We start from the raw sequence: 11,188 nt of genomic DNA on the forward strand, positions 1-11,188 counted from the left end.
ACTGGCAAAATCCAGACCTTTATTTGTCAGCTTTCAATCTCGATTTGTACTTTTAAAAAGATTATTTCTGCCCTCATTACAATGAACTCAGAAAAAAAGGGAAGCAAGTACAGTCTGCCCCTAAACTGTAGGAGTTAAAGTTGATATTACCTATAAAATCTTAGAACAATGCCCAGTGCATAGTAGAAAATAAATGTCAACTCTTGTATTATTATTATTGTTGTGACTTATTTGGAGCTTTAGTTATATCATCAGACTGCAAAAAGCAACAATAACTTATGCATTCAGAACGAAAAACAAAAGGGCCAAGGTGGCAGTTTTTGGAGGTCAGAACGAGGTTATGTATCCAAATTATGCCAACATCCTAAGGTGTGGCCAACAATTGACTCTCATCTTGAAAGGGAGGGGAAAAAATGACATAAAATACCTATTAAGTAGGTGGTTGCCAAGAATATACTTTAACATATTCTAATTATACCTTAAATTTTGGCACTCACTTCTTTTGAGAATCTAGGAAAATTCCATCGCAATTTCCATGGCTCCCGGAAATTTATGTTTTCTCAAAGACAACCTGGCATGCCTACATATCATTTAAAATCCTCTCCGCAAACATTTGTGGGGCTTTTAAAAGGCATAAAAAACAAACATTAAGCACAAGCACATGCACACACAATCACACAAGCCCAGGCGCTTGCACGACACAGGCGTGTATATGCCCTGGAGAAGGGAATGGCAGCCCACTCCAATATTCGTGCCTGGAGAATCCCATGGACAGAGGAGCCTTGGCAGGCTACAGTCCACGGGGCCGCAAAGCGTTGGACACACCTGAGCGGCTAACAGAGAGGCGGGGGGCGTGCACATACATGTAAACACAAATGCATACACTCTTTCATTCAAGCATCAAGGTTTCCGCAGAGTTTTTCCAGTTTCCTGCAAGGCTTTCACATGGCTCTATCTCCATTCTTTTTGGGGGGAATTGGCAATCATCTGTACCATCCCCCCAGAGTTTTTGCATCAGGCAATGTTCAACATTCTAATACAGAAAGTTTTCCAACGTGTGGACAGAGCCTGTTTTTCCCCCGGATCCTCAGGCTCCTTAGAGCAGGTGTCCAGCAGTAACGGGAAGAGCCACCTTCATCTTCAGAGCTTTCCACAGCCATGCATCACCAGCCTTCCCAAGTCCTCCCACCGCTGACAGTACCTTGCCACTGATGGTTGGCTTTTGTCACAATTCATTTTTTCCCATTGACTCTAGCTGTAATTAGCTGGCGTTAGAACTCTGTCTTCCCCCTCTGTAAATTTTCAGAAGAGAATTAAAAGCCGCCCCCCTGGACTGTACATTTCAGTTATTTATAGTGAGGCCATGGATCAACAACCAAAGATGTAAGAAGCATAATTTGTCTCCCAGGCATGTGTCATTGAGAGTCCTGGTGGTTGGACCATTCCTATTTAGTGCTAAAAAACTACAATGTGGGAACAAATGGGTTTGTCTTCTTTTGCAATGATGGTATCAGAAAATCTCTTTATAGGACTCACAGCTTGTGTCATGTGATTTCTCTGAACTTCAGTTTCCCTTCTGAGAAATCGGGAACCAAACTCATGAGCTTGTTTTAAATTCCCTATTAGCTAAGTATAATTATCCTTACTGTACAGATGAGGACACAAACATTTCAGGAGGTAAAGACAGAGTTTTGTACATTGGAAAATGCTTTACAACATGAAACTATTCATATTACTGTTTATCTAAAACTATTGAGAAGATCCCCTCCCCTCCTCCTTTCCTCATCAAGCACATAAATTTGGAACTTGCAGCCTGGTGATAACACACAAGGGCATGTAATGTTGCAACTAGGGATAATATGTTACAAGCCTGGTCAGGGAAAAAGAATTTTCAGGGGATGAGCTAGCCAGTGCTCTGATTTTGATGGAAGGATGATTGAGAATTGAATTTCTCATTATAAAATCTATGAACCTACTGATGACCTCCCCATAGGAAAGCAGCTAAAGGGTGTTTTAGTGAAAGAATAGTATGTCACTCTGGGGAGGAATTCCAACATTTAGATACCAGAGTGTCCTTTCAGACAAAAGAGACTGTGCTGAAAACAAAAAGAATTCTCAAAGGATTGAAGATGCCATATCTAAAGTCTCAAATTTGAATATGTATCAGAATGTCCTGAAGGGCTTCTTAAAAACAAAATATTGCTGTGTCCCACCTCCCCAGTTTCTGAGTCAGTAAGTTTGAGAGAGAGCTTGAGAATCTGCATTTTTAATGAGTTCCAAGGTGACCCTGAAACTGCTAGTCTTTGCTCTGTACTTGTGTCCTCATCTCTGCTTAGAAGGACACCAGTCAGATTAGATTAAGGTTCATCCTAATGACCTAACTTTGCCTAGAGTACCTCTTTAAAGACCTGAACTCCAAACACACTCACACTGTGAGGCACTGGGGGGTTAGGACTTCATCATGTGAATTTGGGGGTTGGGGGTTACCCGTAACAGCTAGACAACTGAGTTATGAGCAAACTCTGCCAACACAGTGCCTCGGAAATCACAGCAAGTTAGAAGCCAGAGAGCAGACCCCACACATCACTCCACGGAATGTGACCGAAGATGAGAGACAGCCCAGGGAAACATTTTGCAGGACTCCGTGAGACTATGGGAGGATGACACGGGTCTCATCCTCCCTTCTCTCATGCACTGAAAGAGTGCGTGCCTGAGTCACTAAAATATGTTACAGAACATTCTGGTTCAACCTGGTGTTAAAAGATTCAAGCCCAAATGCTTTTTAAATGAGGAGCATGGTTTAAAGGGTCAGATGATTTCTGAGTGGGGGTTTATTTAAGGAGAACAAGACAACAAGCCTTCTAGGACTTAATCCTACGAGCTTCTGCTCAGGGCTGGAGCACTCCTGCTCTCCAGCAGCATTTCTCAGGCTCAGCAGTACTGACTGCTTGGAGCAGAACAGTTCCTTGTTTAGAGGGAGGGGGTTGTGGTGGTGGTGGCTATTCTATGCATTACAGGATGTTGAGCAGCACCCCTCTAGCCACTAGATGCCAGTAGCAACTTCCCTAGCTGTGACAGACAAAAATGTCCCTAGACACTGCCAAATGCCCCTAGATAGTGGGGAATACAAAACTGCTCCAGTTAAGAACCACTGCTCAATAGACCCTGTCTTAATCCATTTGGGCTGCTATAACAAAAATACCATAGATTGGGTGGCTTAAATAACTCACATTTATATGCCACAATTTTAGAGGCTGGAAAGTAAGTTCAGGGCACCAGCAGATTTGGTGTCTGTTAAGGATCAGCTTCTTGGGTCATAGACAGTCCATCTTTTTCAATCTGTCATCACAGGGTGGAAATGGAGAGTGAACGCTTCAAGGTCTAAGAGGGCACTTATCCCACTCATGAGGGATCCACCCTCATGACCTAATCACTTCCAAAGGCCATGAGTCCTCATGCCATCACCCTGGGGATTCAGTTTCAACATATGGATTTGCAGGGAGAACAAACAAACATCTCATCAACTCCAGGCACACTATCTCCATTCTCAACAACTCTGTGAAACAAGTACCATACACACTTCTTTGGATTAAGAATCACAGACTCATTGATATTTGCTCACTTTCACTCACCTAAAAACTATTCATCTGATTCCCAAATCTATACCTTTTTAATAAGCTGTCTTCGTTCACTTCATGTGCTTCCCAGGTGGCACAGTGGTAAAGAATCTGCCTGCCAATGCTGGAGACACAGGAGACGCAGGTTTGACCCCAAGATCAGGAAGATCCCCTGGAGTAGGAAGCAGCAACCTGCTCCAGTCTTCTTGCCAGGGAATTCTCATGGACAGAGGAGCCTGGCGGGCTACAGTCCATGGAGTCGCAAAGAGTCAGACATGACTGAGCACGCGCACACACACAGATTAGAATAAAGGGACAATGATGTTCCTATTTCTGAAAGTGACTCTAATTCCCAGAATTGGGGAAATGAAAATATCTTAGGTTCCAGGTCCAGAGATGAGATCACGCAGTAGTCAAAGTTAGGCCACTTTTCACACCCAGCTGCACACCCAGGCAACACCACTGGGCCTCCCCGAGGCTGTTCTTTCTTGCTGCCACCCGACAGACATCTGTCAGGTGGATGCTCAAAACTGGCAGGGTATGAAAAACACACCCAGCCCTCTGAGATTTTTCAGGCAAAGCACAGCTTGTCAGCCTGTCAGTTACTGTCATGAGGGTGCCAGACTGATTTGGTTCTTTCATCATTGCACATGAAATACTTTGTGTTTGCAGGGAAACCCTTTTGGGAATCAAAGTCCTGTTTCTATTGTTGAATGTTTCTTGGATGTCAGAGAGAATTCATTGCTTCAGAGGAAGTAGAATAATAAGCAATCTGTCTAAAGAATAGTCAAAGAAACGGGCTGAAAGCCTGTTTGGCCATGCCAAAGGGTCACTAGTTTATTCATTCATGTCACAACTTTCAGAAAACACCTAATGTGTGCCCAGTCTTGGGTCAGGCATAGGAAACTCACTGATGGACACAACAGGCTCCATGCCCTCAAGAGTCTCACTGGCAGCTACAATGATACACTTAATCAATTAACTTGAATACAACGGTGCTCAGGTGTTCAATCTCAGAAGAAAGGCTAAGGAACCATATTAGGAACAAAAAGGACTGGGGCTACAAATTTAGAGATGCCTTGCTCAATTAAATCATGATATGAGCTGTTCTAGTTTGCTGGTAATTCAGAGTACAAGAAACCCACTGGATTGGAATTACAATCCCCTTTGAGTCTTCCATCTCATTCAGTAGAGACAAGTGTTGAATCGCTGGCCAGTAATCAGGTACCATTCTTCTTTCAACAATTCTTTGCCATTTGGCTTATTTGCAAACTGTTAGCCTATCTAGTAATTCTTTTCCCCCTATTTCTTGCTTCTTTTTTTCATGTTTACCAAATGCTCTCACTTTCCTTTTAGTTTTAGCTGGTTTTTTATTGCAACTATGAAATATCTCACTCCCACTGACAATTCTCTGTCTTTCTCTTTTAGATTTTCTGGTACAAGCTGGCATTCTTTCAGCAAAAGACACTGAAAACTAAAAAGAGCCAGACATATTATTTCTGATTCTGCTCATTTTACTGTAGTGTGGCTACAACAGAAACTCAGGAGAGCTTTCCACAAGGACTTGTTCAAAGCCTTGACTATGTGGAATTGAAATTAAAGGTCTACTTTATTCTATGCGAAATGGCATCTTCACTTTTGACTTTGAGTTTAAAGTGATTATAAAGGAAACAGATTAGAAGCCAACAGTAGGACTGAGCAAGTTAAATCAGTGAAGCTGATTTTGTCACAAATAAAGGCTAAGACACAATTGGAACAAATAGAGATGAGTGTCTATAAGCTAGTGTTTATGATGGGAAGTAGAAACATATGAGCCCTGTTTGTTAATAGCTTTTAAATTCAAATCACCTAACTTGATGTTCTGGCATAACAGTGATGTATCTGGTTAGTTCATCTCACACACAGCTCTGCTCCCCATTTGCCAAGTAAAGAGCAATGGGGAAAAAACGGCTGTCCTTTCCCAGCCCCCAGCTGGCCCAGCACATGTTCCCAAACACAGAATCTGGCTGAGTAATTCAGCTGCTTAGCACATATGATAAGAAGTTGGAAGAACTGTAAGAAAATAGTTCATGTTCTTCACTTATTTTTCTATTGGTTTTTCTTTCACCTTGTGGGTAACAAAACAAGAGTGTTTCTCAGTTATTTTCACCCAGGCAAGAGCAACAGGTAAACGCCAAAAATAAATATCTAAAAGTAAGTACTTCCTTCATCCTACAGGCATCATCTGCTCAACCAAGACCTATCAGTTTTGAGCACTTCCTATTTGTTAGCATGATTCTTAGCCCTTTTTCTACATTTATATACTTTGTACTCATAATCAATACAAAAATCCAAGAAGTAGGTCCTTTTGAAAATTATTTTTTACGTGGACCATTGTTAAATTTTGCATCTGTTATGTTTTCCTTTTTTGGCGATGAGGCATGTGGGATCTTAGCTTCCCAAGCAGGGATCAAGCTGGTACCTCCTGCACCGGAAGAGGAAGCCTTAACCTCTGGACCACCAGGGAAGGGGGTCTTAATATCGTCATTTTACAGATTAGAAAGCGGAGACTCAGAGAATCTAATGAACTGACCCAAAGTCACTCACGTCCACACCCAGTGATCAGACTGTGCTCTGAATCAAGGTCACTGAGACTTTACACTGTCCTGAGAATTTCTCCTGGCATTCACGGACACAAACCGGGACTGCCTCTCTCTTCTGGGACCCGCCATTCGCAGTTCTCCTAGAATGCTATTCCTGTTCATTTCCATCCGTCTAGTCCTTTCTCTCAAGGTCTCAACTCTCGTCTCTTTCACAGAGTTTAGTCCAGCCTTTCCAGTAATCAATTGCTCCTCTGAAATCCTATGGCCCTTCTTTATTCTGCATTAACAAACAGCCTTCTGCTGTTCATTTGTTCTGCAGCAGGGGTTAGAAGCCAAGAGGGAGGGGACATATGATGTCAAGAGGGAGGGGACTGATGGCTGCTTCATGTTGATGTATGGCAGAAACCAACACAATATTGCAAAGCAATTATCTTGCGATTAAAAATAAGTAAATTTTTTTAAAACATAAGCTGTCTATCTACTGAATATTTAGACCGTTGAGGGCTGTAATTCCTTCTGCTAAGATGCATGATAACAGAAACTGGGGCTGTTTCATCCACCAGTATATCACCAAGGTCCAACAGAGTACCTGACACATAGTAGGTACTCAGTGTATTTTATCAAATAAATCCATAGGTAGAGGAACATCAAGGTTGAGAGAGCACAAGATCTACGTGCCTAAAAAGCAAAGAAGCATTCTGTGAAAGAAAATTATTGTCGGCAACAATTAATCCAAGCCCAGCGGGTCACGTAGGAAAGGAGGGGTAGTTTCAAGTGCCACTTGAAGTATGTTGTTCCCATTTTCTTTCAGCCCATCCATCACCATCCTCCCTAATAACTCTAGCAGAACTTAGCCAACATCCCAGGGAGTTAGAGTTTATAACATGATTAAATGAAAGTGCTGCTTTATTAAGATCCGCCGGGCACAGAGCACACTCAGTGCTGCCTCTTTTTAGTCCAGGCAGTAGACCACAGCAACCAGCTAGGGACAGAAAGCATTTTCTTCTCTTGAACAGAGCAAAAGGCAGGAAAGAGAACACGGTAGCCTCTCAAGGTGGCCAAGATACCTGCGCAGTAAGGCATGACGAAAGCTTTCCTGGCGTCTCAGTCAGTTAAGAATCTGCATGCAATTCAGGAGACTGCGAGCAATGCAGGAGATGCGGGTTCAATCCCTGGGTCAGGAAGATCCCCTGGAGAAGGAAATAGCAATCCACTCTGGTATTCTTGCTTGGGAAATCCCATAGACAGGGAAGCCTGGCAGGCTACAGTCCGTGGGGTTGCAAGAGTTGGACATGACTCAGAGACTAAACAACCAACCAGCCAACCAAGGCACGATGAAGAACTCCTGGAGTCCACCTCATAGACAAGAAACCCCTGTTGGTTAGCACAGGTGAAATACTCTCTCAGAGTTTCCCGAATTCGCTGGGAAAATTTGAGGTGGGAAATGGCAGACCAAACTATATATATAGTAGATGAGCTGGAGAAATATTGCTGGTTTGTTTTTTATTATCACTGTGAACTGTATTTTTCTGTGGAGCCTAGATATACTCTGGTTATAGTAATATATGCCCTGACTTCTGTACGAGATTGCAATTTCTGAAAAGTCGGGAGATATATTCATTTTGCTGTCCCCAAGTCTTGGCAAGATGTTCTCTATTAGATCCTACTAAATAAACATTTGATGCAAAGATGAGAATAGGGGTATGAATCTTAAAGGGATCATCAAAAGATACCTTGTTTTTCTTACATGCAGTTGTTATTATTGCATTTTTAAATGTTTTGCTTCTGCTCCAAAATGTTCCCGTAATAGTATATTCATTATTACAAATAATTATACCCTAATCCATCAAGGACAAACCACCCCCCCACCACCAAAAGAAAACTGTTGTATTTTTAAGAGCCTTCAGTGAATACTCTGTTGCCTTAGAGAATGACATTTGGAGGAATCCAGGGTCAAACAAACTTGCCAAAAACCACATAAGCACAGTACCCCTAGACATCACAAAACAAAGTAGAGAGTTCAACCTTTTCCAAAGGAAAACAGATAAAACATGAAAACAATCTGGCCGCTGCAGGGGCCCATTTGTCCCGCAGTAGAATGTCAGATACAGCTAAAGCAACAAGCGTTTATGAGATTCTGAGTTACCAGAAAACAGAGTCTCTTGTCTACACTCGAATGCCTTTTTAGTATGCTGTGAAAGCTGGAATCATGATAGTCAGACCTGGATGGGGGATGATGACTCTTAGTCACCCTCCTCTCCCAGAAGTTGAGATAGTAGTGTTCTAATCTAGACTGTGGAGAAGGCAATGGCACCCCACTCCAGTACTCTTGCCTGGAAAATCCCATGGACGGAGGAGCCTGGTAGGCTGCAGACCATGGGGTCACGAAGAGTCGGACATAACTGAGTGACTTCACTTTCACTTTTCCCTTTCATGCATTGGAGAAGGAAATGGCAACCCACTCCAGTGTTCTTGCCTGGAGAATCCCAGGGACGGGGGAGCCTGGTGGGCCGCCGTCTATGGGGTTGCACAGAGTCAGACACGACTGAAGCGACTTAGCAGCAGCAGCAATCTAGACTATCCTAAAAATAGGTGGGCATTATTTGGCACTAGTGGTAAAGAACCTGTCTGCCAATGAACGAGACACAAGAGACATGGGTTCCATCCCTGGGTCAAGATGATCCCCTGGAGAAGGGCATGGCAACCCACTCCAGTATTCTTGCCTTGAGAATCCCATAGACAGAGGACTGCCAGGCTACAGTCCATAGAGTTGCACAGAGTAGGACACCACTGAAGCAACTTAACACACATTTTGAATCAAAGCATTGATGACAGTGGGAAGCAGAAATTGGTTAGGCCTTGTAAGAGCTTTCTCACAATAAAATTAAGTCTCTTTTATGATTCGGTGGATATTAAGTCACTAAACTTGCCAGATCAGCTTCTGCTCTGACTAATAGAATTTGGCCACCTCATACGAAGAGTTGACTCATTGGAAAAGACTCTGATGCTGGGAGGGATTGGGGGCAGGAGGAGAAGGGGACGACAGAGGATGAGATGGCTGGATGGCATCACTGACTCGATGGACGTGAGTCTGAGTGAACTCCAGGAGTTGGTGATGGACAGGGAGGCCTGGCATGCTGTGATTCATGGGGTCGCAAAGAGTCGGACACGACTGAGCGACTGAACTGAACTGAACTTAACCTGGCAAAACAAGTGGGGAGACCTTTCACCCGCTAGGCCTAAGCTGAAGTTGGACTTAGAGAAAACAAGGGCAGGGAGGGTGGAGGGCTAATATTACCATGATGCTCTCCAGTGTCTCAAGACAGCTCTCTCTTGATTTCCAACTTCCTTCTTTCATTCTGGCTTTGTTTAGGGGATCAGAGCACAACCGTTTACTATTCCATATATATATGTATATATACATGCTCAGTTGTGTCTGGCTCTATGTGACCCATGGTTCCTTAGCCCGCCAGGCTCTTCTGCCATGGGATTTCCCAGGCAAGAATACTGGAGTGGGCCTCCATTTCCTTCTCCAGGGAATCTTTCTAACCCAGGGATCAAATCTGCATCTCTGCATTGACAGGTGGATTCTTTACCATTGAGCCACCTGGGAATCCCTGGTAGACAGAAATGATCCACTGTATTATATTCTAAAACTTTGATTTAAAAAAGAAGTGTTATACACTTAAAATTAACTTCATGTACTATCCAGGAGATTCTATCTGGATTTCAGTTTCCTTATTTTTTTTAACCATTCTGCTATTAATCCAGGAAATCAATAAATTTTGGATTAAGCACCTTAAAAGCACAAGATACAATGTTTAAAAAAATAAGCAAGCACACCAAGCACTTTCTTTTTTAATCCTAAATGTTTCCCTCCCTATGGTCTAACCATCCATATCTCATGCCCTATATGTACTTCTTACCTTTGCATACAGACCACTTTCTCTGAAACGTTTCTCATCGCTTCTTTTCGCCTGACCCCTCCTTTTGAAATCAGGCTAGATGCTGACCTTCCTCATGAAGCTTTCTATGATTAGTCTCACTACTCAGCTACTCAGTGCTAACAATTTGTTGCAGTATTTTCTCTATTATGTTAAGTTTGTCCTTATAATCAGGAAGCTTTTTTTTTTCTATGACTATTGGAATCCCATCTCTTAAAAATGCTAAGTACTAACTTTAAGAATTAAGTGTGAACAAGTAAATTAAACATGGCTATTACCTATGGTTCAAAAAGAGAACAGATAGTAAGGCAAACATCTAAGGGTATATTTAGGAGAAAAAATATATTATGTTTCATAAATAATTGTCATTAAAATGAACATCCCTCAGTAGCAAAGACAGTTCCAAACCTCAGCATATTTCAGACAAAATTCAGTATGATGTCCTAATTCAACTGTGGTTACTGGTTGCCACAAAGTTCCAAGTACTTTGTTAGGCAACTCTGGGACAACAAAGATAAGGAAAAAGAATCTGCTTATCATGAAACTCTTAATTTAGCAGAATTGAAAGATGATGGTGGAACAGCTGAATTAAAGGTGCCTTGGGGAAGGAAAGTCTAAGTAGTAAACGATAATGTCTTCTCTAACTTTCCCCAACAGATTTAGTGAACACTTCCTCTGTATCTCTCATAGGGTCACAAAGAGTCAGACATAATTGAGCGCATACACACACACTCCACTGTATCTTCTGCATCTTCCTATTACAGCCAGTGTAGTGGTTTCTCTCCTTATTTTTCTCCTTTCTATCTACTCCTTACCCAGAACCCCACTCTTATCTGGGCATAAACTGTGCCCATTAATCTTTGTATATATTGCCATGACGCATTCAATAAAAATCTATTGAACAAGTGAGTGAACGCATGCATACATGCTGACATGATTTAGATGCAGATAGAAAAGTGCCTTATACACTTTGCTCAAAGGGATGGTGTTTTATTTTATAAGCAGTAGCCAGGCATCACAGCTTCCCAAGTGGGAAGGAAAGATC

General features: G+C 42.3%; 1 protein-coding gene across 1 annotated transcript in view; it reads right to left on the bottom strand.

The window, feature by feature from the left end:
- Positions 1 to 3,882, bottom strand: part of KCNK2 (potassium two pore domain channel subfamily K member 2) — a 248,124-nt gene extending 244,242 nt beyond the window's left edge. The window contains exon 1 of the mRNA XM_070768586.1: positions 3,667 to 3,882. The gene's annotated coding sequence lies outside the window, so the exon portion shown is untranslated. The remainder of the gene's footprint in view (positions 1 to 3,666) is intronic.
- Positions 3,883 to 11,188: the final 7,306 nt, after the last annotated feature.

The sequence above is a fragment of the Bos indicus genome, chromosome 16 (genome assembly GCF_029378745.1).
Source record: "Bos indicus isolate NIAB-ARS_2022 breed Sahiwal x Tharparkar chromosome 16, NIAB-ARS_B.indTharparkar_mat_pri_1.0, whole genome shotgun sequence".
NCBI classification, from domain to species: domain Eukaryota; kingdom Metazoa; phylum Chordata; class Mammalia; order Artiodactyla; family Bovidae; genus Bos; species Bos indicus.